General features: G+C 42.8%; 1 protein-coding gene across 2 annotated transcripts in view; it reads right to left on the reverse strand.

The window, feature by feature from the left end:
* Positions 1 to 24,347, reverse strand: part of CNTNAP2 (contactin associated protein 2) — a 1,988,831-nt gene that overhangs the window by 690,444 nt on the left and 1,274,040 nt on the right. The gene's annotated exons all lie outside the window — the stretch shown is intronic.

The following is a 24,347-nucleotide window of genomic DNA, read 5'->3' on the forward strand; positions in this document are numbered from 1 at the left end:
CAGCGCCTCCAAATGTAGCCCTTTTTGTGAATCCCAGATCTAAGGGAACTACTGGTGTGCTGTGTATACCTGTGGTTTCAGGAGCTCTGAGCCTCCGCCATGGGAGAGCCTGGGGTCATACCCTTAACTATCATGGTGCAGCGCCTCCACTTACCCAGGATCCCCATATTAGAGAATCTGCCCTGAGTAAGAAACATACAACGGTATTGTGCAACAGGCAACCTTTTACTATTGCAATATGTAAAGAAAGCTTAGAGAATATACATGACACGTCATAACCCTTATACTCTATATATCACATCATGTAACACACACACAGTGGCTTAGCCACACCTTGTTAGGTATAATGTTCTGTACACCGGTGGCTCTGCCACTCTCCCTAGGAGTATGTCCTGTAACTAGTGTCTGTACAGCATAGTACGCTGGCACACTGGTGCCCCCAATTAGTTAGTGGGAGGCGGGATCAGCGCCTGATGACCGGTGTAGGTGCACTTGCTGATTAAAGATACCTTCCGGTCACTACGGTGACCACACCACTTCACACAGGTACCCAGTGTTGCTCCAGCCTTTCGCCGACACTCCGTTATGCTGTGCGGTCTGTCCTCCAGACCAAGATGGCGTCCGCAACTCCGCAGCTGAACCGCACTAACGGGTGGGTCCCTAACTACTACGGCCGTCCCTACAAAAGCGGCACCCTACGATGACAGGGGTAATGCTCCTGGGGGCTGGGGAATGTCTCTCACCTAAGCGGAAGGGTCACTGACCCTCCGCTCGTGCACACGAGGTTCCGCCACCTTCCTCCTTCACCTCTCACTCGTGTGTCCCACCGCCCACACGCATCCTGCCTTCTCTATCCAGCGTCTCGCACCCTATTGGTCCTCAGCCTCAGCTGACTCTCCCACAGTTCAGAGTTCAGAGTGCAACCCCCAAAGTCTCTCCAGATTGGTTGCCATTCGCACGCTTTCCTCGCGCATGCGCAGCCTGACTCTTACTCAGTGACCTTGCTGGCAAAAGAACAGTATGGCGCTTCCTATGTCAGTGACAGCGCGGAACCATCATATATATGTATACACATCCTTACACAGTATATCATTTGATAGCTCAAAATAGGGGAATACTATCACCCCCTGTGCATTTAAAATCTGCACATCAATTTTCACCACCTTGTCATACTGTCTAGCAAGGACTGGGTCTTCCCTTTGCTTCCGGCAAAAGTCAGGGAGGTATAGGTCTGGTAAAACTCCAGGGCCCATATTCCCCTCCCTCTGGCCATCCCCAGCCATCACTTGTGACCTCTGACTACTAGAATGGTCACCTTGAGACCCAGATTTCTGCAACCAGTCCTGTTTGTCAGAGCGTCTTTGCTTCCGAGTCTTTTGAACCCGGTGTCTACTGGGAAAAAGGTCTGCCGAGAAGGGGAACAGTTTGCCAGCGTTCTCCTCAGCCATAGAATGAGGCTCCTCATGAGAGACTGGAGCCATTAGGTCCGAAAAGAAAGGCCAGTCCCGGCCGAGCACAACTGGGGCAGGGAGCCAAGGAGCGACTTCTACTTTGAGGTAAGCCTCCTGACCTTTTACCTGTAACCAGATTTTGGCCGTCGGATAGCTTTTCACATCGCCGTGTATACATTCTATACTCCATGGGGAGTCAAAAGAACACTCGTTAGGCGGTAACAGTTCCTGTAGGACCAGAGTTTTCCCAGAGCCCGAATCTACAAGGGCCTGGATGGTTTTTCCCCCAATCAGGGCTGGAAGTAGCCAGGGCTTGTAATTTTCTCCAGTGAAGGCCGAGGCGACGGTCCTGCTGAATGAACACTCCATCAGTGGACAGTCCACGTGCCGGTGACCTTGTTCTCCACAGGCGGAACATGGAGAGAGTTCCCTCGCAGGACGGGGCTGTGGATAACGCTCCGCTGGACCGGATACTGGAGACCAGGCATCTGGTGGGTCCTGTGGGCGACGTCCTTGGAATTTCCTCTCATTTTGCGACGAGCCGACATCAGGAAGGAGATGAGGGTCTCGGCGGGGACCAGCATTTGGACTCCGTCCTTGCTGGAATGACTGCTCCTTCCGTTGGACTTGGCGGTTGCGTATGGACGGGCCATAGGTTCCCCATTGATCCGACCTCTCTCTTTGGGCGTCCGCAAGTGCCGGTGGAGTCGGGTCCAGGACACTCGCCTGCTGCTCAGCCCCAATGAAATACTCCACGAGTCGGACCGCCAAAGCTAGGGTTTCAGCAGCGTGGCGTTTTACCCACGAGCATGCGGAAGGGGGTATTATTTGTAGAAATTGTTCCAAAACCACCTGCTCAAGAATTGCCTCCTTAGTGCACTCCTCAGGTTGTATCCAGCGCGTACACAAGTCCAATAACCGCTGAGCGAGGACCCGGGGTTTCATCTTAGCAGTGTACTTCATGTCCTGGAACTGCTGCCGGTAGGTCTCTGGGGTCAGACCTAAGCGATCCAGTATGGCGGCTTTTACTTGTCGGTAGTCCATTGCCTGATCTGCTGGGAGGCCCTGATATGAGGCTTGGGCTTCTCCTATGAGGAGCGGGGCCAAAGCAGTTGCCCAGCGATCTGTAGCCCAGTCCTGAGCTTCGGCAACTCTTTCAAATGTCAGTAAAAAAGCCTCTGGATCCTCGTTCAGAGCCATTTTCCTCAGGAGTATCGGGGGTCTGCTTGCAAGTTCTGGACTGGCAGACCCCTGGAATTGGGTCAGCAGCTTGGTCATCCGCTCCTCCTGTGCTGCATGCTGCTGGGCTAGCAGCTGGGTTTGCTGCTGCAATAGTCTTTCATCTCTCTCTGCTTGCAGCCGGGCCTGCTCCTGCATTAACAGTCCCTGCTGTTTGGTCTGCTCCTGCATTAACTGTCCCTGCTGTCTGGTCTGCTCGCACAGAAACTCTTTAAAAAATGCTTCCATTTTTTCATTCGTGTGTGGCCCTTTAACTGCAGGAGCCTTTTGAAAATCCCACTTCTAACACCATATGTTACAGGGTAAATGCAACTACACACGCAGGTTCTTTGGATAAGGCTTATTTATTTAGCCTTAATTTATACAGCACACAAAACAAAAATAGCTTTTCATCAGCAAACAAAAGAAAAATGTCTTTTTCTTCAGCAGACAAAACAGTTTCTCTTTAGCAGACAGAGTAAAAATAAGGCAACTACTCTCTTCTATGCAGGAGACAGACAGTTGATAAACCATGTACTTTGCTAACAGACCTTGTATCAACCTGTTCTCTCCCCAGAGTTTCAGGGGATTTTCCTGCTTGCAGACAGCATACAAATAGACAGACCTTCTATCAGTATTCTCCTCTCTTCTGAACAGTTAGCCATCATGTGTCTACAGCCTGGGGTTTTTAACACCTTGATTAGGCAGCTGGGATCCAACTAATTGCCCTGATGTTCCCAACTGAAGTTAACCTAGTCACTGCTGCACTGCAGACTAAACATAGGTCTGCCAGGCATATAGCTGGTGGCTTTTATTTACCCTGTCACAGAAGGGTTCACAGTGTAGTTTAGGGCCTGCATTAATTTGGTTATACCTTGGCGTTGGTATGCAGGCTTATGATGCTTTGGCCAAAGGGTTAACTAAATAACCAAGTATTTAATATTATTATTGAAGTATTTTACTTTATACTTTTACCATATATGTTTTTTCAATGGGATGTAGCATTGGGCACCCCCTGTCTCTTGTTATATACAATTGCCACACTCAGTAGCTCTCTTGTTGACATAAATATATATTCATGATGTGGTGGGTGTGGGAGTTTGAGCTAGCTGGGAATGTGTGTTAAACCTCCAAGTAGCTTCCCACTATTGAAGTCAGGCTGACAGGTCTGTAATTCCCCAGTTCTGATTTAGCTTCTTTTTTAAATATAGGCACCACATCTGCTTTACGCCAATCTTGTGGTACTGAGCCTGTGGAAATGGAGTAATTGAATATTAAATGTAATGATTTGGCTATTTCTGATCTTATCTCCATAAGAACTCTTGGATGTATGCCATCGGGGCCAGGTGATTATTTACTTTAATTTTTTCACGCTGCCTATGAACTTCTTCCTCAATTAACCAATTGTTCATTAATATGGAGGTTGTGGCTTCCTCCTGCGGCACTACTATTGAAATAGATTCTTCCCTGGTAAACACAGAGGGAACTAATTTGTTTAATACCTCTGTTTTTCCTTATCTCCAATAATCTGCCTGTCCATCTCACACTGAAAGGGTCCTATATTTTCATTTCTGTTTTTTTGTTTTGTTATTAAGGTACTTAAAGAACTTTTTAGGGTTGATCTTACTTTCTATTGCAATCCTTTTTTCATTATCCATTTTTGCTAATTTGATTGTCCTTTTACAATTTTTGTTACATTGCTTATTATTCTGATATGATGCCCCTGTCCCTTCTGACTTCAAATATCTAAACGCCTTCCTCTTCTTGCCCATTTCTTTCCCTTGGTAGAACAGCAAAGAAGCAAGAACCCAACTAAAGCACTCACTACCCTAAATGCAGTATGAGGATAAATTAAAATACATATTTTAATGTTCATCAAATTAAAATAATGGGGTTTAAAATCCAAGGATAAAACGCACACATTTAATCCTATGTTGAGTGCGTGTAGCACTCTGGATTATATATATTGATAAGAACAAATGAGGGAGATTAGATCAAATGTTCTTAGGGGAGCTGGTATGCATTATTCCCTACAAGGGTGTTCTTAGGTGAATCAGGGATGAGGAGGTGGTGTAGAAATCTGCCTATATAGAACGGGTGTAGCCCGTGGTAATAAGGGCTAAAAGGCACTCGTTACTGGCAGTAGATATTGTAGAACAGCTTACAGATACCAAAAACGGTGTGGCTGGTTGTGTATGCCTATGCACATATTCATGAATGTGCTGAACCGTCAGGTACTGTGCTTCAAACACTGGTAGTTAGGCAATAGGATACAAAAGCGAAGTATACCACTATATGATTAAGCCATCTCTAAAGTTCTGCTGCTCTGGTGCTGTGGTTTGACAATAAGTATATCTATTGTTCATATGATAAATGAACTCAACCGTGCATACCAGATCAGATATCAAACAACCACTATCCTCACCTCCTGTCTACCGAGTGAACTCCGAAACTCTAGCCCAGTCTGAGTGTGTGCAAGCACTGGGTCTGGCAGCTGCTCGCTCTGCGAGATAGAAGGCTGCCACGTCAGTGCTGACCCTGCGCGTGCACGTGAGAGATGCCGATGCGCGCGTTTCACGTGAGAAACACTTTCTCAAGTCTTGAATGAGAGGGGTAGGTCCCATAGGCTCAATCTGAATATTTATATGCTAGGATGTGTTTCTATTGGTTACTCATCTCACCTTTGTCGCCAACTCATATGATGCTCATGTAATACATCTATTGAGCATCCTAAGTTATAATAATTGTCATGAGTGGCTACAGGACATATAGCAATAGCACAATAATGAAATTAAGCAGCACAAATATTGATGCTATACTACTGCACATGAATTTTCAAGCTGTGTGAGTAATCCACAGAGCTTAAAAGAAAAAAAGTGTTGCAATTAGGTTTCTTTAATATAATCTTCGACCCTTAAGGTAGAAGTGTTGCTGACACTCCGATAATAGTTATGAGTGAGTTAATACATTTATTAATAATCTGATGAACATAATGATCCACTGTGAAAGGGATCACAGTAGTCGGACTAAGGGTTGATAAATAGTCATTCCTTGTATGATATGTATGTTTGCAAATTAAATTATGATGTCAGGATTTGACCAACCCCTACAGTCAGTGTGGCAGCAAGTTATGCTGTAATTGGACATGTTCACAAACCTGAACAGAACTCAAGTAAGGACTCTGAAAATTTACAATGGTGTATATGGAAACAGGAGAGAGGTAAAAAGTGGATTTCCCAAGCCACCCCATGGAGTGTGTGTGTATCGATATAGTCCTACACCACACTATCAGTTGTCTCAAATGAATGGAGTAAACAGAAATCCTTCATTAAGACCCTTGGGTGACAATGTTTGGAGTGTATATATCCACTTAGCCTCTTTCTGCAATAAAGCAGTGTCCCAGTCACCATGCCTTTGGTCCATGGAGAACTGGTCTATTCCAATGAACTTAATTATGGTAAGATCACCTTGGTGAACATTGTTGATGTCTTGCTAGAGGTTTGTCGGTCTTATTACGTATGGTGCCAATATGTTCAAGTACCCTTTGTTTGAGGAGGCGTCTAGTCTTACCTACATAGATCTTCCCACATTCGCATATTCCTTGATATATTATGCCCGAACTTTGGCAATTTATAAATTTGCGAATTTTGTAGGTTCTCGTGCCATTCCAGTTAGAGAATTCCTTGGTGATATGCATGTGCTTACATGCCTTGCACCTGCCACATTTAAATGATCCCTGTGGTTTTGGGGATAGCCAGGTTCTGGGTGCATGTTCACTGAAATTCTCTACATTTTCATCATCTCCTTCATAAACATCTTCCCTTATATTAGGTTTTAGATCCAGTTTAATATATAAGCATACTCCACCTCCTCTATTTGCTCGATCCTTCCGAAAAAGGGAATAACCGTTTAAATTAACTGCTCAGCCATGAGTTTCATCCCACCATGTTTCAGTAATGCCTATGATATCATACTACTCCCTTGTAGCTTCTCATTCAAGCTCCCCCATTTTATCTGTCAGGCTTCTTGCATTAGCAAGCATGCATTTCAGGTATTTTTTTCAGCCTGTACTATTATCTTATCTTCTCCTTCCTTTCTGCGCCCACTTGGTTTAGTCTTTAGAAGTTTTCTAGTATTATCTGTATTTACTTACTATGGGTGTCTCGCTGCTTGCCAAACTCGCACTTGCCCCCATTCTACCTCCATAACCCCTGCTATTTTCCCATCTATTCGATTTAGTTAATTTACCGTCTCTTTCCCCTCCCCCCTCCATCTTAGTTTAAAATCACCTCCAACAGAGGCGTAACAAACAGTTTTGGGCATCCCTGGAAAAAAAAAGTAAAGGGCCCCCCAATTAAAAAACACAAAATAAATCTAGAGCTTCCACTGGGGCACTGGTGTCTGTGGCATTGCAAGCCCACCCTCTTTTTCTCTTACTCCCCCCCCCCATTCTCCGCCTCACACACTCCCTTATTCTCTCAACCCCCGACTTACTTCTTGCGTCTCTAGGCATCTCTCTGCTTCTGCACGTTCTGCTGGGCCTCCGTGCAGGATGCACTGACCTGGAGTCTCAGCCAGTCCGTCCTGAGATCACTCAGGCTCTCCCCAGTACTAATGCCCTGTGCTCTCCCAGACCCTTTTATAAGCTCCTCTCTCTTTAGTCCTGCCTCTTCCACAGCCTTTACGAGTGACTGTTTCTCTGTTCTTCAAGAGTGACATCCTACTGTCCCAGAAAGGACTCCCTGCTGCAGCACAGCAAGCTGGGTGTTGTAGTTTCCTACTGCAGCCAGGGAGCAGTGTATGGGTGAAAGCGGCCTTCACTTACAGTACAAGTGGGTTACATTGATGTTAAGCAGTGATTACAGTGTCATAAGTCAGTTGTACTGTTCTTCATTTAAAAACAATTAAGAATTATTTTAGAAATATTTTTTTTTTACAATACTGTACAGTTTCAATGCCATAAATCCAAAAAGGGTGATCCTTCTACTAAAATAAATGCCATTTTCTTTGAATAGAAAGTGGAATTGTACAAGTGTAAATAAAAAAACGGGGGGTTGTTAAATATAAAAGTAGCAGTACTCTGCACTTACTAGTAACATCACACTTTGACCATAAAAAATAATTTGGAACTTGCTTTCTTTAGCATCAATACAGTATGTCAAGTTAATATGCACCAATGTTGTCATGTTTGCCCTTGCATGTGATCATAAGTAGTGATAAGAGGAGTAAGGAAGATTGACTTACTTCTCTGTCAAAATACCTGCCAAGTCTGAGCAGGCAAACATATCTCCAAAATGAACTTCAGCTAAATGGATGAAACTTGAAAACAGTCTGCAGAAAGTGTATGCAGATGCTACAGTATAAGAGTAAATAACCAATGGGGCTATAAGTATAAGGCTATGCAGGAAATCGCAATACAGTACATAGACATCTTTCCACTATATATACTGTTAATAAATTATCCTTTAATTACATTCATTCTTAAAAGTAATTATATATATTATCTTTTTCAAGCAATGCTGATCTGGGATTATACAAATAAAATAATTAAAAGCCTTTATTAAAATAGGAAGTAAGAATCAGTACCCTAGTACTGCTTGATTTCTTCATAGAATTATTATAGATTTCTTATTTTGCAAATGTGATGTCTTTACTTGCCATAGACTGGATGCGAAAGTTGTATAGATATTTGCTTTTTAATATATATGGCTTTTTAAATACATTTGGCGGAGCCGATTAAAGAGAGGTCACCATATGGTCAAGCAACGTCAGTCATCTCTATAATCACCATAATGATACCATAAAGTTGAAGGCGAACTTGGATCACTCATACAGTATGACAGCAGCTGAATATCTAAGCCACCAGTACTAAACCTGTTTATCACTGCGTACTAAAACATCTTGCACAAAAATAACCCTAAGGTCATTACCATTCCAAGATAGAGGCCTTATAATGAACACTGGGTCTATATTTTGTTCCTATAGTAATAACCACAATTTGAACTGGCTGTGATGAGGAGGAGGAGGAGGAATCTTAATGGTCTGTTGGGTGTCACTCATTTACCACTTGCTTAATGGTAATCTCAGTCCTGCATCACTAGCGGTGTTCTGCTGACTATGCTTTTTAGATATTGAAATCATCTTGTACATCTCATCGCAAATTGTATAATTGATTATAGCCAAGTCTCCTTGGACTAAAATTTTCCTGGCCATGACTTCACTGTAAGTCCCTGTAAAGGTGGGCAGTGTGGGCATGATTCCTGAGGGGATCCGTTATAATGTTCAGTGTGTGAAATGTTATATTGTTCAGCAGCTATGAACAATAAAGTTATAGTGGCCTCTCACTGAAGTAAGGGGGGCCTATGACAGAAATAAGCTGGCTTACTAGCCACTCCCCAGGGAAGGAGGGGGTGCTCTTCTATATTGTGTAGGGCAGTGAGTGAGAGGGCTGTTCTAGTCTGCTCTGAGAGAGTGCTGTCTTAAATGGATGTCAGAGTGTGCAGACACTAAAAGGATGTTCTACTGGAAGAGATGCCAGAATGTGTATACTCTGCATAGAGAAGTGGCTGAGGCCTAGTCCAAGATTGGATGGGGTACAATGATGTACAATTCAGTGCATGTACTATGAAGATGAATAAACCTCAGTCAAATATTCATCTGGTGTAGTCTTTGAAGCATGGTAATGACTAAAGGATGAATATTTGTCCATGAGGTGCAACCGGAACCCTCAGGATCCTCTTGGACTGGAGGCGCTGACCACTGAGTAAAGATCCTCGTGAACCTGTCCTGATACTCCCCACACCACCGCGGAGATCTCTGGCCTTCTGTTTACCTACAGGTATGCACCACCAGCCACAGAAAGACACCGGTAGCAGAAAATTTCCCAGAGAGTAGGGAAAAAAGGGCTACATTATTATAGGACTACATGTATCTTTCTGCATATAATGGTTGGTATTGTGTTGCTCCAAAACCAGTAGTGGCCTTGTAGAAACCAGGTAAGGCTTTATAAGGGATTAATCCATAAATCCAATGAATGTCCGGATGTTAACACAGTGTCCATAATCTGCATACTTAAAGAAATATGAAAGTGTATGTGCCTAGTGGTGTCCACTTGACAGCCGCATAGAATGACATTTGAATAAACCCAAACATATGATAGTTGTAAGCTGCAATGTCCAGAGAAAACAGGAATAATTACATGGCACTATGGCCCATTACCTGTATGGTGCAGGAACACTGGAAGCATCCATGGCGTGCATCCGTCCAAAGTAGAAATCCAGGTAATAGTGTGCCAAACAGAGCACAGCCAACGACGAAAGAAATATATCCCAGGCAGACTCCAAACTCGGTCAAATCAGCTGTTTAATGCAAGCTTCCAAGAAGAACAAGGACTACATGAATGCACCTACGGGTTTCATGCCGAAGCACTCTAGGGTGCTAACCCCTACCCCCCCCCCCCAGGAAGGTAGTATACTCCTGTTTTCTTCAAAGTTTCAACACACTTATCTGAGAGCACCCAGGCATTTCTTCCCACGAGTTTGGAGTCTGCCTGGGATATATTTATTTCGTCGCTGCCTGTGCTCTTTTTGGCACACTATTACCTGAATAGCACTGGTAACCTACTCATCTAATGGGCAAAATGTAAGTGATAAAAGTTGCATTTTGTATCTCTGTTCTACAATCTGTTTTACATTTTCATTTAAGTATTGCTGCTCTCTGGGAAGTAACTTTTTCATGCTAATGAAAACCCTTAAACTCGGTATTTCATTTAATATAATAAACGTAATTTAAATCTATCAAGAGGCATGAAACTATTGTTTAAAATATTGTCCCATCGTAGATAAAAGACTGCAACTACATATAGTTTATTTTTTGTATAATTATGTTCAATTTGACATTTGTTATTAAAAAAAATAAAAATCTATGAGTTTCCCTAGATTAAGGTAACCCTTTAACGACAAAGGTGCCCACAATATATTGCTTTGATTTTAATACCACTATGCTGTCATAATGCCATGTACACATAGGGCCTCATGCAGTAAGCGCCGATAAGCCGTTTATCGCCATTTTTCCGCTAAATTTGCCCCCGCGATTCAGTAAGCGCCGATAAGTGGGAAAAATCTGCAATTTTTGTTGCCGATAAAAACTTATCGGCAGCCGGGTGCCGATAAGCCACTTATCGGCACTTTTTGAACTCGGCTGAATTAAAGTAGCCCCGATCAGCTTTTCAATGACGTCACATCCGTTCTCCCCCAAGCCTCTGTCACATGGTATACTAGAGCCAATCAGAGTTGGGATGGAGTTCCCACGCTCTGATTGGCTACCATACCATGTGCGGCCAGCCATGTTTCTTTTCATGACGTCATCTTAAAGGCAATTGAAGCAAAGCCATTCTGATTGGCTGTGCTTTCATTGCCTTTAAGTGACGTCATAATTTTTTTCTCGGCCAAAACACATGGTTTTCACGGCCCAATCAGGGCCGTGGGATCCATGATGAAAATGTGACGTCATAGGCCTTTAAAAGCCTATGTCGTCTCATTTTGAAGCAAGACACCGAGGAGGAAGGACCTCCTACAGAAGAAGAAGGCCAGGGCATGGTCGTAGAAGACAAGAAGACCCCGGAAGAGAGCCGCAGATAGAAGAAAGAAGAATACAGATGAAGATGGATTACAAATAGAAGACCCGTGGATTGTTTTGGATTTTTAGTTTAATGTTTATTATTTTATGGTTTGTTATTTTATGGGTTCCTGTGCGTGGATTGGTTCGAGAGTAAGCTGTTCAACGGGAGTCGGTGAGTGGGTCAAGTAATGGTAAGTGAACTAAAGAAATTTATTTTATTTAACTTGTTAATTTTTAAAAAAGATTTTTTAACATGTGTATTTATTTATTTTTGGTATATCATTTGTTGCCACTGTATGTATGTATGTATGTATGTATGTCTAGATTGATATATACATACAGGGTAAGAAATTATGTTGTTTTAAAAGCTTGATTTGCTGTGTTTTAAATTAATTTGTCTATGCTGCTATGCATAAATGTGTGTATAATGTATTTTAAAATTAGATAGATGTAATTGTTGCTATTGTATGGTGTACTTTAGGTCAGGGTGAGGCTTGCTTTTGTATATTGTATTCTTGTTGGTACTTATATTTTTTCACAGGATAAATTGTTCTGTTCAACGCTTGAATTAGTTAATTGTTTAATTGTTAGGGATGGAATGTAAATTGTTTAGGGATGTAATTAATGAATGCTAATTGATTTATGTTTACTGGATTGGTTTAAATAGTATACTTGTTTGGAGGTATTGGTATTTTGTTTTGAATATGTTATTGTTAACATTCATTTGCAGAATGTATATGGTGCATAGATTGTATGCATCATATATACAATGTAAATGCAATGCTTTGATTGTCATTTAAGGTTTTTGATTGGCATTTGAGAATTTTGATTGGAAGATCAGATTGAATTTTTAAAGGAAATTGATTTTATTGTAGTGTGTCTGTATGGAGAAGTGTTATTTGTAGTACAGCATGTTTTTGATAACCCTTTTACATTTATTTGTAGATTGGTTCATCATGTGTGTGTATATATATATATATCTCTCTCTGTATATATATATAGTTGCATGATGAAGACACTGTACAAATGAATGGGTGAAGGGTGGGTATCGGGCCAGTGTGGCTTAACCCCTTAATTACCTTTGCGGTTATTATCCGATAAGGTGTTTAAGGGGTTAATTGATATCTGAATGTAATTGCAATGTATTGGCTTTGTATTGGCTATGTATTTTGTGGGCAACGAAAGACAAGGATGTTGCTGGCGACGGGGGCTTCTTATTGATGAGGTCAGTAGTACTTTATTTATTTGAATATGCTAGTTAATGTGTTTAATAATGGGCAAATAATCTGTTATCCCTTTCTGGATAATAGTTATTTAGCACATTATTGTACTGTAGGTGTTTTCGGGGGGGGGATGTACACTGGCGACACACTTTATTCGAGCTCGGCTAGTCCCACGAATTCGGGTATACCCGGGTGTATTGAGGTTTGTGACTGTTTTCTGCCCGAGTGCATTGAGGTATTTTCCAGGCAGGGATTGAAGCATTTTATTCCCGCTGGCTGCAATACTGCACAGTATATATATATATACTGCATTACAATTCATGAATTTATGCCATCTGGTAGACACGCGAAGCATTGCAGCCTATTAAATCCTAATCATTATCATTTAACAGATCAGCCGCCCATCAGCCAGGCATGAACCCAGGCTGGGAAGGCAAACGCAACGGGGCTTGTTAGAGGTGAGGAGCGGCGCATTCCAGGTATCTGCCAGGTACATACTGGGTATTTGCTCGAATAAAGTGTGTCGGTGCAGTATGTATTTAATGTATCTGCCAGGTTTATTTTTTTTACATTCAGGGTTGGTTTCTTGGTTCTGCGTGAGACCTCTGGAGACCACCTATGGTCTCCTCGGGTATCTCATGGGTATCAGGCTGGTGGTTCCACGTGTGACACCTGCGGGGATGAAGCGGTGGCCTCACATCTGTGGGGGCACCGCGGACCCGTAGTCTGCGGGGATGAAGCGGTGGTCCCACCTTCGTGGGGGCACTGCGGACCCATAGGTGCAGGGATGAAGCGGTGGTCCCACATCCGTGGGGGCACCGTGGACCCATAGTGAGCACTCGTGAGTTCCCCAGACCCCTGTGGGAACCACCCGAGGCCCCGCAGACACTTGTGGATCTGACCTGGGGCTCCCAGACATCCGCGGGCCTACCGTGGGGACCCAATTGTGGCCCACGGTGACCCAAGGAGACCACCTGGGGGCCATGGCACTTGGCGGGACCCACCAACAGGCCTCCAGAACCTGTTTGAAACAAGCTGCTGGTACCCTGTAGGTCTGTCAGGTGCCCCGCCAGCCCGCCGGGGACTCGTGTGGGGCTGGGGTATGAACCCTGTATGTAAAAGGATAAATCATGTATTTATGGGGGGGCACAGGGGGTGGGTAATGTATTTAATAAATAGAATGATGCTTATTGTGGGGCTGTGTATTGTTTTTATTGCGGGTACTGGGAGTGGGGGGGGGGAGTGTATAGGCCCCAACGGTATGTGGGTAGGCCTCCCTTGTGGGTAGTGGGTGAGGGTGGTTAGGCCTCATGGGGAGGGGGGTTAGTGGGGGAGGGTATGTAGGCGTCCCGAGTGGTGGGTGAGGGTGGGTTAACCCCTTAATAACTGTAGCGGTTAATAACCGCTATGGTGATTAAGTGGTTAGGGGACATTACATTGGATGTTTTCATTCTTGTGTCTGTTTTGCAGCAGCGGAGGGGGCATGGGCAGGATGAAGATGAGGAAGGCCTTCATCGTGGCAGCCAGAGATGGGTGAGTGCTATATGTATTTAATGTATTTATTGTTGTTTATGTATTTTAAATATACAGGGGGTGTATGTTGTTTATTGCAATGTTTATTGGGGGCAAATGTCCCCAATAAACATGCTATTCTGCCTTAACCCCTTCATTGCCTTAGCGGCTATATGCAATGGTAATGAAGCAGCATTTATGTATTTTAATAATATTGTGCGGAAGCAGGGGGTCCCCTGAGCTGAACCGCATTGATTTGTGGCTCAGAGACCCCCTGCTTCCCGAGTAACAGGCCCCGGTTTGGGGCATCGGTTACAGTGTCGCCGCCATATTTATAGCGGACACGGCGCGAATGAGACGCTATAAAGATGGCAGCGACACTGCCACCCGATGACACATACCGGGGCCTGTAACTCGGGAAGCAGGGGTCCCTGGTCCACAAAGCAACGCGGTTCAGCTCAGGGGACCCCCTGCTCACAGTACACTATTATTAAAATTACATTCATGCTGCTTCGTTACCATAGCACATAGCCGCAAAGGTAAGGAACGAGTGTTTATTGATATGTGTGTTTTACTGATAGTGTAGATGTGCAGAGGGTCTCCAGAGCTGAACTGCTTTGGTTTTAGGTCCGGGGACCCCCTGCTCCCCGAGATACAGGCCCCTTTATCGGGTGCCAGTATCCCTCTGCTTTGTTTACATTCCGCGGTCACGTGATCGGGACCTTTAAATGCAGTGGGATACCGGCACCTCATAAAGGGGCCTGTTTCTCGGGAAGCAGGGGGTCCACGGACCTGAAACCAATGCGATTCAGCTCCGGAGACCCCTTGCACATGTACACTATGAGTAAAAGTTGTTTATAAATAATTTATATTTTGTTTCGGCACAGGCTCATTGGCAGTTTTGCTTTCGCAGTGTTTCGGCAGGGATCGGCATGGATTCGGCCCTTACTGAATACTGCGAGGGCAAATCGCCAAAATAAGGCCTATCGGCAACCCTTGGCGATTTCACTTTCTCGGCGCTTACTGCATAGAGCCCATTGTGTTTGTAATCGTGCTTTATTGACAAGGTGCTATCAACGTGGTCAACTTCTGGTTAGTGGCTGGCTAAGTAATTATCTGCATATTACACAAAACTTGCCGCTAACTGGACTATATATATATAAAAAATATACATATAAAAAATAATAGCTCATTAAGTGATCTACTGCTTTGACACAATGATGAATTCCCAGGGAATATGCTTAAGCATTGTCTGAATGGGGGACTCTTTGGCCCTTACTACTGTACTGTAGTTGAACTTTCGATGAGGGCCCAGGAGCAATTATAATCCCGGCAATACTTACCACATGAGACTTATATGAATCTGTTAAATAGCTAACTGTGTATTAACGGACTATTATTTTCATTATGATTTATTATAAGCACAGCATTTTGTAAGATAAGAGAGAAACATGCACATTTGTGGATTAGCAATAGAAGATGATTACTAAAACAGATGCATACAGTAGGTATGATGCACTTCCATCAACTATAATATTGGCATGCTATTTCCCTTCGCCAGCAACATTTCTGCTGATAGCACAGGAATTTTTCTAAAAAACCCTGCCAAACTGATTTCCTTCATTGCTTCCCAGGGACATCTTCTCTGTAAAGAAACAACTACAGTACCCTTAAAGGTGAATTCACTTTTTATTCATTCTAACTGTTATTAAAGCGAATACATGCCCTGGATCCTTACTATTATCTGAATTTCTCTATTGTGTTTTCCCCAGCTACGTATATCCTTTAATTACTACTGCATGGACCGAGTAATTAAAATGATTACATTTGCAGAAGTGGGTATGGTGTTGCTGGAGAAAAGGCCAGACCGGTTGAGGTTAAATCAGTAATTCACAATTCATACTTTTAGTTTAATGTCTTTTCTATTACAGGTGCTTTTCCTTTTCTCATAAAAACCTGTTGAAAGGAAAAGTACTGTACGTAGCAAAGGATTTAACATTAACAAAAATAATTTTGACTTCAACTAAAGATTAATTTATTCCACTGTACATTTGCAGTAACTAGACAATGCAGATTTTTTTTTACAAAGCAGTCAGAGACTGCTTTGACTTTTGCAGGATCCATCGTGAGGCCGGTATCCGAAATGATGTATCCTAAGAAGACTGTAGAAGATTGATGAAAATTACACTTTTCAAGTTTAGCGAATAAATGATTCTCTCGTAGACGAAGAAGTACTTGTTTGACATGTTCTACATGTTCCTGCATAGATTTAGAAAAGATCAAGATATCGTCCAAATAAACAATTACAAAAGAGTTGAGAAGATCCCTAAATATTTAATTGACAAAGTCTTTTATTATTACTAATGAACTTTTAACACCCGTTAGCAAAAGTTATCAACAAATTTGTTAATGCTAAAAGTCAATGGGAAATGCAGTTCAATAAAAAAATTTTTTATCACTTTCGATTTTTAAATTGGACCGAACTTTAAAAAATGTTGCGAGTCAGTATTTTGATGCATTAAAAAAACGAAATAGCAAATTTTGAATGATTTGGACCATTTGGTCGATTTTTTGGAGCCAGACGTTCAATTGCAAACGTCTGTATGTTTTATAAAGATATTGAAAAGTTTGAGTGAAACTGCAGCGCATTGAACCTCGGAAGGTTTGCACAATTACACTACTACATAATTGAAATAGTATGTGTATACATTCATATAGTACTGTAGATATATGGAGTCACCATTTACCCTAGCGATGAAATGCGTAAGGGTGTATAAACGCTGTCTTGGATGATCCTGGTTACTGTCCCTATTATTTACCTGCCATTGTGCGTGAGCTGAAGCAAGCGGAACCAGGAAGTGCAGATTCGAATGTGCCGGGGGACCATTGTGTTGACGCACATAAAGGGAACCATCCAACTGTGCATGCGGAAGACCAGTGCACGCCTCCAACCACAAGTTTCAAGCCCTGAACCGGCAGAAGTATTACAGGACTCCAGAGCTTCTATCCAAGGCGCTTTTTCTACTGAATTGTTGTGAGTGCATTGATTTTAGCATTGTGGTAATAAACCTTTTACTATTTACACTATGGAGCTCGCGCTGTCCCTTTTTGTTTTATAGAAGATCGGGGAAGGTGGTTGATCCTGCGGATAGCTGTCTGGGAGTTCCAATGTTCATTTTTATTTTCATTTGTATCTTTTAATACAAGGTTTACTATTATTTTCGGCATTTTATTTCATTTTTTATTTTATTTGTTTTTTTTCTTCTTCTCCTTTTCCTCCTCCCCCACCCCCTTTTCCAATCCTTCCCTTCTTTCCTCTTGTTTCCATTGCCCTTCCCCATTTCTTTTCCCTTGTTTTATATGGTGTATTTTTGTATATATTTTTTATGTGGTTTGTCATTGGCACTAATTAACATAGGAATTGGTCTCTCACATGCTGGTTCAATCATTTAATTATACTTGTGTGGCGCTGTAATTCTATGTTTTGTTTAAATATATATATATATATATATATATATATATATATATATATATATATATCATCACCGCGGAGCTCCCAGGCGTCCATAGTATCCCTTTTTAATTATAAACAGCTGCTTCTAATTGCTTGCACAGGTTGGTGGAGGGTATATATGTTTTTCATGGGCAGTGTTCTCCAGCACGCCCCTGAGGGACGTCACTATGGGCATATTTTCTATCTTTACATCCCACCATTTCGCTGGAAATGGAGTATAACACCACTTCAAACTCCGAAGACCATCTCTGATCCATGTTTACTGATGTTGCCTGATTAATACTGAAATCCTGTGAGTAGGCGGCACATTGGAGCCAAGATTGCAATTGAGCTATTTCACTCGTCAATATTGTCTGCACTTAGATTGTTGTGTTGTTTTTTCTCCTTTATGCTCCCCCTAGGTTTTGAGAACACATTTCTTAAATTTGGGGACCAGTGAAGACAGGCCCTGCCAGAAGAGTTTGAGCAGGGAGTTACAACCTTTATTTATTTATCATGTTATTAATCACGTTCTTTGCACATATACTGTTCATTGTTAACTATTTTTTGGTTGGTTTAAATAATAATCACTTTATTATTAGTGATCACTTTTAGTGTTTAGCGCCTGTTTATCACTATCACTATATCACAAGGTAAGGGGAAGCAGTGTGTGTAGGAAGTAGTGCTCCTACACTAGACCAGGTTACTTCCTAGGCCTCAGCTAGGCCCAACTCACCTTCAGCTTGTGCTGCTGTAGGGACGGCCCCTTAGCAGAGTGTAAGTTTAGTCAGGTACACAGCTGCAGTGCAGAGACAGAGACTATCTGGGTGGTGAGCTCGCACAGAAGGAGACCATCCACCAGGAGGACGATGCCATCGCTGAGGCTTCGGCGCTGGACACAGACGGGTCCTCTTCTATTGTTTTGCGATACCTGGGAGCAGGAGCACCGGGCAGGTACTATCAAAACAGTCATCAAGTGCACCACCTATACACCTCATCTTAGTGGGCAGCGCTGTTCCACACTTGGGTGGGGGTGAGGGACTATTGGTGACTTTTGGGGACTCCTGAGTACACAGGGTGTGTGGGTTAAAGCCCTGCGAGGTGACCGGGTAGTTGTGCCTAGTAGTGTTATAGAGGGACACTGTCAATGTCTCATTGTTGATATATGATGTGTTGTGTTATTTGCCCATATAGTAAACCTGTTTTATATATACTCTCGTGTATTGGTTATTATATGTGGGTCCTGTGTAAGGGGTCATTCTACACCTAGAATCCTACACAGGTGGAGGCGCTGTTATGTAAGATCGTTCCAGAGGATACACCCAAGGCTCTCACTAGCGGAGATTCAGGCCTCCTGTGAACCTGACAGGTAAAAGCACCACACACCTGGTAACATACATATAGGTTCCCCTTCACTTGCACTCTATCTGCGATTGGGGGTGGTGGAATATGCGTTACACAAGAAACTCTTAGTTGAAGTTATTGCTGCTCAAGGGGTACTACATCTAAAGGTTCATATACTTTTTCACACATAGATATTGTTTGAATAGAAAGTGGAATTGTACATGTGTAAATAAAAACATGTGGGTTGTTAAATATAAAAATAGCAGTACTCTGCACTTATTAGTAACATCACACTTTGACCATGAAGATTAATTTGGAACTTGCTTTCTTTGGCATCAATACAGTATGTCAAGTTATTATGCACTAATGTTGTGCTGTTTGCCCTTGCATGTGATCATAGTTAGTGATAAGAGGAGTAAGGAAGATTGACTTACTTCTCTGTCAAAATACCTGCCAAGTCTGAGCAGGCAAACATATCTCCAAAATTAACTTCAGTTAAATGTAGTACAGGAAACTCTTAATTGAAGTTATTGCTGCTCAAGGGGTAATAATCTGAAGGTTCATATACTTTTTCACACATGGATATTCAATTTTGAATCATTTGTGGATAAATAATTGTTGAAAAAGTATCATCTGTTTCTGTCACTTGTTTGATCAAGTTACCTTTATCTATTGTTAGGACTTGGATTAAGATCTAACAACATTTGAAGTTTGAAATATGTGATATAAGTGAAAATCATAAGTGGACACAAACTTTATGTGTACGGTATATATATAAAAAATCAATAGCTTGCACTCAAAGTAATTAAATGTATAGCAGGTGCTAGTCTCAAAAAAATAATATAAACAATATTACCATTCTTGCATTCAGTAAGAAAAGACTGCACTCAAGTCCAGTATTCCAAAAGATCTGTATTAGGCATATTGTACAAAAATAGGCTGCCCAAACCGACGTTTCAGTCCCAGAATGGGACTTTTCTCAAGGGGGTACAAAGACAGACTGACAAACATACATATATATACCCTCACCACATGTGCCAAACACAGCTGTGTGCAATTGCCTGCGCTCTGGAAGCGCGCAAAAATCAGTACCTGCTGTGCTCAATCGGAGCCACCATCTTGGAGGGGGTGAACATTAACTACCTGCTATTCAACACCTGCATGTAAAAAACACGAGCTGGTTACTAGAGAAACCACCATGCATGCGCAAGACGGAACCCAATCCAACACCACTACTACATGACCACCAATCACTCAAACCACACACTCACAAACGCTCACCTACAACTCCAATTACCTCCTGTCGGCCATGATGGACTTCCCTGTGCATCCCAGTGGCCGCCGACCCAACGGCCCACCCCCGAACGCCACCGGAGATGCCACCACATCGCCCATGCGCACAACCACCGTCAGGGCAAAGCTCCAGCCAGATTCCACTGGGCATGCACCGTCCAGGCCCCCTCCTCACCACCCACATTAAGCAGCATCTCGGGAACCATAGCAACCACCAGCGCCTGCGCAATGCTATGCACCCTCCGTCACAGCCATAATAAATCAGCATTGTAAGTCAATGAGCTCAAAAATGTCTATTAATGAGTGAATACTTATTTTACAGCATAATTAAGATTATTAGAGTTTAACTGAACACTCATTTCATGCACCTATTAATGCCCACTGATCAACGCAAACATGCTACTATGAACTTAAGGGCACTGCCCCATTATTCCTTTGCCTAATATGTATCACAATATATACACAGAAAACTTGGTTATCTGAAGCAACCTTGCTGCACATGTACCAAGGAAACACATAAAGCAACCAGCTACCATAAATGTATAATGATACCTAGGTGGCCACGTTATACAATTACAGTAAAAGATATACTGTCACTCACACAAACAGTCATACCCCCAATCATTGTGCGCTAGTAATGCTCAAGACCCATCATATACAGATACGGCCATATAGACACATATACTAATAGCATATGTCCCAAGAACTACCACTCCACAACCACAAGCCTATAGAAATAACTTTATCAGATTTCTATATATAAGCCCGAATCAACACATCCATTACTGATTCACGGATTCCTCAAACCACTAGTGTCAAAAAATAAAATGTGAAACACAAAAAAGAGACAAGCATCCAAACTAACCCATTAGGGGATAAGGGATGTGAAAACAAAAGGGATATACATATAAAGGAATATAAAACCAACTCAATAACGCCATGTCTGATATATATATATATATATATAAAACCCAGAGACAGAACACAGAGAAATAAAAAAATAGGAGGTGAGATTTCAGATGTTAGATACAGCAACAATCCACACATTGGCATACGGTATGCAATACGACCCAGTAAAACATTAGTTACTTAATCAATGAAAAAATTACAATTTTTTTGGTGCGTTTCAGGCACCAAAAACATAGATTGTAAGCTCCACGGGGCAGGGACCTGTGCCTGCAAAATGTCTCTGTAAAGTTCTACGTAAAACTAGCAGTGCTATACAAGAACATGCTATTATTATTATTATTATTATTATATACCATCACTATAGTACAGTAAGGATCCTTTCCAGCTCTTAGAGAGTTAATCTCCTAGAGTAGCCAGCAGCAGCAGCTGCCTAATTAATCAGACTGGCCTCCTTGAGTGAACAAGGAAGTGTTTAAGGCAGATATAGGGAGCTGCCATGCTGAGAGTGACTACAGAGTAACACAAAGAGAGAGATTGCTGTCCCAGAGAAGGGTACAGAGAAGCGTCCTCCCCAGCTGTGGAATCTGGCTCAGACTCCTAGGCCAACTGGACTGTGGTCGCGGAGCCTGTCTGGGTCATTAATCCCAGGAAGAAGAAGGATGGACGAGAGACCGTGCTGAAGCGGGGATGTCCTGTCCTTGGCATTGGAGAGTTTCTCTGAGCTCACGTAGGGCCGAGTTCCCCTAGGAAGGAAAGACGCGAGGCTGTGCTGAAGCTGGGACGTCTGCTCCAATGGACTAACAGATGAGAGACACTATTGATATGCTTAAGATTGTTCAGGTGGGGTGCATATGGTACTACATGTTTTAAGCTGGGAACCAGTATAGTTGGCCAGCTGTAATTGGAAAGGGCTGAAGCAAAGTTGAGTTATTTTCCCTAAAGGGAATATGTGTTTTATGTTGTCTTCTGACTTAAAGAGATGGTGGGCCTGTTGGTATATGATTTAATACCTGTAAATAAACCCAATATAGAGAAATACAGTGTTTCCTGCTTTAAATTGGGACTAAAAGAGACTGCAATGTGGTGTGGGCATCACAATATAGATATAGATAGATATAGATTGATAGAGATAGATAATATATATATATATATATATTATTGAAGTATTTAACTATATACTATTTACAATATATTGTGTCACATTGGATGTAGCATTGGGATTTTCTGTCTTTTGTTGTAGGCACATGTATGTATGTATGTATGTATGTATGTGTGGCGGCTGTGAGTGTCTCCGGTAGGTTGTTCCAGTTTTGGGGTGCACAGTAAAAGAAGGAGGAGCGGCCGGATACTTTGTTGAACCTTGGGACCATGAACAGTTTTTTGGAGTCAGATCTCAGATAAGTGCTGCATGTGATAGGGGTGAGGAGCTTGTTCAGATAGGCGGGTAGCTTGCCCAGAAAGTATTTGAAGGCAAGACAGGAAAGATGAACTTTGCGTATATATATATATTCACTTCATTCACTGTCATTGTGTGTGGGATATGTGGGATCATTTGTGCGCCTGCAATTCCCCTGTTACAAAAAAATCTTTTTAAACTTTCTTCAGACAAATAAATTCCAATAAAGCGTGTTGTTTCCTCTAAGAAATCAATATGTTTCACGTGGGTTTTAGGGTCTATAATCTCAATCTTCCATTTCGGATTCAAAAATGGAAAGGGCAAGCAGCATATGTAGCCAGATTTAGGGATAGATTCACAGAGCACGTTAAATTGGGGCTATTAATGTGACATTATGTAATAGGTAACGTCAATTAGCTTCCCTGAGATTAACGGGTATCCACACAGCTAAATATATACAAAACCAAAGGCTGTTAGTGATCTCATTAGCATATGCCACGTGAAGTTACCAGTGCCTAGCCCTAGCTTCAAATAACAGGGCGTTAAGCTTTTATTACCCGAAGGTGGCATTACTTCCATGCAGACCCTGAATACCGTAATTTCCGGTCTATAAGCCGCTACTTTTTCCCCATGCATTGAACCCCGCGGCTTATATTCAGGTGCGGCTTATATGTGAATTTTTCCCGCTTTCTGCTCTCCCCCTCCCTCCCTAGTAGCAGCACGCTCTAGCATTGAGGCACTTCCTGCCTGCTGCTTGCTAGAGCGAGCGCGTGCGCTCCTGCTTGGACGGCAGGTATTTACTGTGTAAAGTGAGGTGCTGGGGGGTTAATGTTAGGTGCTGGGGGCTTGATGTGTGGTGCAGGGGGGGTTGATGTGTGGTGCAGGCGGGGTTGATGTGTGGTGCAGGGGGGGTTGATGTGATGTGCTTAGGGTTAATGTGAGGTGCTGGGGGGTTAATGTGAGGTGCTGGGGGGCTTGATGTGTGGTGCATGGGGGGTTGATGTGTGGTGCAGGGGAGGTTAATGTGAGGTGCTGGGGGCTTGATGTGAGGTGCAGGGGGGGTTGATGTGTGGTGCAGGGGGGGTTAATGTGAGGTGCTGGGGGCTTGATGTGAGGTGCAGGGGGGGTTAATGTTAGGTGCTGGGGGCTTGATGTGTGGTGCAGGGGGGGTTGATGTGTGGTGCAGGGGGGGTTGATGTGTGGTGCTGGGGGCTTGATGTGAGGTGCAGGGGGGGTTAATGTTAGGTGCTGGGGGCTTGATGTGTGGTGCAGGGGGGGTTGATGTGTGGTGCAGGGGGGGTTAATGTGAGGTGCAGGGGGGGGTTAATGTGAGGTGCGGCTTATATTCAGGTGCGGCTTATATATGGTCAAAATAAAAAAAAATCTAAAATTCAATGGGTGCGGCTTATATACAGGTGCGGCTTATAGTCCGGAATTTACGGTAGGTGTTTAATTTAAGTAACAAAAGAGAAGACAGGAGAGAGAAAGAACCCTGTAAATAACAATACGATAGTTAAAGCCTTCATAACTACAGTATAGTATTACACTTATCCGGACCCCGTAAAATAACTAACTTACTAGTTATGACCTAACTAACGTAATGTTAAATCCCAGTGTTAACTATAACGGGGGTCTGTGGATATCTGTTGTTAGAGGGTACACCTCTTTTGCATATCATTAGTGACGCAAAGGCTCGTTATGGTTGAAAACTGCACTTAGCGCATCGTTGCTGAGCTTTGAAGATCCCCGTTAGCACTTAACCAGATAATAACTAAAGTCAAGGTCTCATTAAGTCATTAACGGAGCTCTGTGGATCAACCACCTAGTTTCCCTGGAATGAAATAACACACTAGTCACAGCAAGGGTACTGGCATATAACGAGGCCTGCT

This window comes from Ascaphus truei, chromosome 2 (assembly GCF_040206685.1).
Source record: "Ascaphus truei isolate aAscTru1 chromosome 2, aAscTru1.hap1, whole genome shotgun sequence".
NCBI classification, from domain to species: domain Eukaryota; kingdom Metazoa; phylum Chordata; class Amphibia; order Anura; family Ascaphidae; genus Ascaphus; species Ascaphus truei.